The following is a 2,982-nucleotide window of genomic DNA, read 5'->3' as shown; positions in this document are numbered from 1 at the left end:
TTTGAGTCATAAGCTTAGCAGTGATTCCTAGCCTTAAGTCTCTTCTTCTACCATACTTTGCTATAAGAATTCTAACCCACAATTTCACTTTTTCGGTGAGAATTTTCCAAGCTAATTTGTGCATGTAGGCCTCATTTTGAGCACGGAGATTAGTAAGACCCAAACCCCTAACTCCTTTGGTTTATACAGAGAATCCCAAGCTACCAGATGGACATTACTACTACCCCATATAAATGAACGCTGAAGCTACTCTATTTCATCACACTAGGTAAGGAGTTTGGTCTCTTTAATTAGAATTTTCAAACTCTCATAATAAAGAAAGTAACAATAAGAAAACTACGTTCTTACAATATTTGAACCGAATTAAATCGGATTGAATAAAAAAAATCATCTATTGCTGGATCCAAACTAGTTGTAAATAATTATTTTAGTTTTATTTAAAAAAATACTCATAACATAATGTAAAATACTTTTTTTAAAAATTAAACCTTTATTTTGTTATTACATCTGTCAATTAGTTTGCTTCAAATAAAATGTATTCACATGAAAACGTTTCATGCTGTAAAAGCAGAATTTTATGATTGTATTTTTTGCAAAGAGATTTGATAAATAAATTAAGTGGCGTTGACTAAAAAACAAATAACATAAAGTTAATTAAAATGTAGTTATTATTTTAAAATTGGACTGCTACCTTTGTTGACTATTTTTATGTATGATACAATATACTACCAAACTGGTTAATTCATTTGAAAAGTTTATATCGCCCATTTAGTAGAAATAGAGTAAGAAAGTAGGGTTCATCAACCGATTCAAACCGTGGTAACCAAACCGAAAAATTGATAACCGAATAAACTAAAAATAAAAAATAAAAAAAACATCACAAATTTTAATTGGATTAGATCAGTTTTTGGATGGGTTGAAGAAAACTGATCAAATCCAAACCGATCCAATATATTAATTTTTCTCTACCTACTTGGGATTTTTCTCAATTATAGCCCAAAAATTTCTAAACCCAAGACTTGTTAACCCATCAACTACATCCAGGAAAAAACCTAATCACATCTCATAAAAAAAAAAATCATCTGTGTAGAGCTTCATATCTCATTGCCCAAAAAAAACTATATAATCGTTTACTGATGCTTTTGTATTTCAAAAAAATAAAATTACAAAGTAAATATATACAAAAGATGTTATTTGCACAATAATCATGAAACAAATTTTAGGATTTTCAAAAAATCCAAAACCGATCCAATCAAAACCGAAAAAAATTGGATTGGATCGGATCGGATTTGAAAAAAAATCCAAAGCGAATGGATGATTAAATGATCAAACCGAAAGTATTGGATCAAATGATTTTTGCTTCCAAAATCGATCCAATCTAGAACGCGAACACCCCTATAAAAAAGTACTTAACTCGAGTTATGGATACTAAACATTAAAGATCATTTTATACTTGTATAATGTACGATATAGCATAAGTTAATAAAATATACCATATATATTTAGTTATTTAGTGTGAATATTATATTGCATAAGTTTATTAATTAAATCTCTCTTATACATTAAAATAAAAGATAATTTAGCCGGGCCTTTTGTGGGTTGAGATTAGGCCTAATTGAAATTTAATTATTACATAAGGCTCTTGAGAATTTTATAAATCGGAAATTGATTATCTCATGACTCATGTGACTTTTTGTGAGATTATATACCAATCATTCATAAACAAATTAACAATGATGAAAGAGATAAAATATTAGAATTATATAATGTTATTATTGATTTGTTAATAAACAGTTGGGATCATCTCATGATGTCATGTGATATGAGAGTATTCATTCACTCTAAATCTATTACTAGCTATTAAATATAGATTTTCAAGTAATTATTGGTATAGTTAAATCTAAATCTAATTACATATCCTTAGCTATTTAATTGATAAGAGAATTTCAATAGGCTTATATTTAGACACAATACCACAAGTTTTAGTTTCATTTATATAAAAAAAAAAAAAATTCACGTACATGTAAAATTTGGATTTAATTATGTACAAAATTACTTCACCTAAAAGATTAAGTTATTAAGTGAAACTACAATAATAATTTTATATTTTTTTAATCCGTTCCTCACATGAAAGTCCATTGAAATTAAATGGTGGATAATGTATCAGACTCAACATATCTGTGTTAAGAAACTTAATACTTTATTATTTTTGTTAATAAATTTTTGGATTGAAATAATTTTTTACAAATTTAATAGCATCAAAACTGCACATGTGCAATTCAATTGAATTTAAATTTTATTATTGTGCAAAGCTTGATTTATAGACTTTAACATCGATTTCATTTTATTGCAAAGTAAAACGGAGTCCTCGTCAATAATCATTAGCTTCGAACAAAATATCTTCGAGACTATCACTTCTCCATTAAGAACAAAAAAATCTGAATACAGCGCGACCAGTGAAAAACTCCTCTATCCTCAACTTGCTGTCTAATCTGAAATTTCTCCACCTTATTAGAACATATTTTCTCTTATCGTGTGGAATGAGTGGTGACGACAAAAAGGGAGCCCTGGAGATAGACGACAATTCTTGGTGTTGCATTTCCTCCTTCAAAATATTGATGCAGACATCAACGGCGAATCTTAGAGAACTTGATGTTTTTGGTAGGTCTCTCTTAGCAGCTTGCTACTAATTAGTATTTATACAAATATTTTTTTCTACATAGTTTTCATAATTTCCTCTAACTAGTTAAAATATAATTTAACTCAACTTAATCATTTCTTAAGGAACTCAAGTTTAATTTGCACACACAATTTTTTCAAAAGGATCCCATGAAGATCATATGCTCAAGTGTTGGACAACTCCTATTGAAGATTTCAGTACGGTGATCCTTGCTGGAGTAGCCTTTATAAGGCCATAGTTGTCTGGTTTTGTTTGTTCTTGTAATCTGTAGTTGTTGTTTTTTCCCCGGAAAATCATTTTCT

Source organism: Gastrolobium bilobum, unplaced genomic scaffold (genome assembly GCF_033153095.1).
Source record: "Gastrolobium bilobum isolate Gb01-03AN ecotype WA unplaced genomic scaffold, APGP_CSIRO_Gbil_v1 utg3850, whole genome shotgun sequence".
In the NCBI taxonomy this organism is placed as follows: Eukaryota; Viridiplantae; Streptophyta; class Magnoliopsida; order Fabales; family Fabaceae; genus Gastrolobium; species Gastrolobium bilobum.
The sequence above is the reverse complement of the archived record's forward strand: the minus strand, read 5'-3'. Positions refer to the sequence as shown.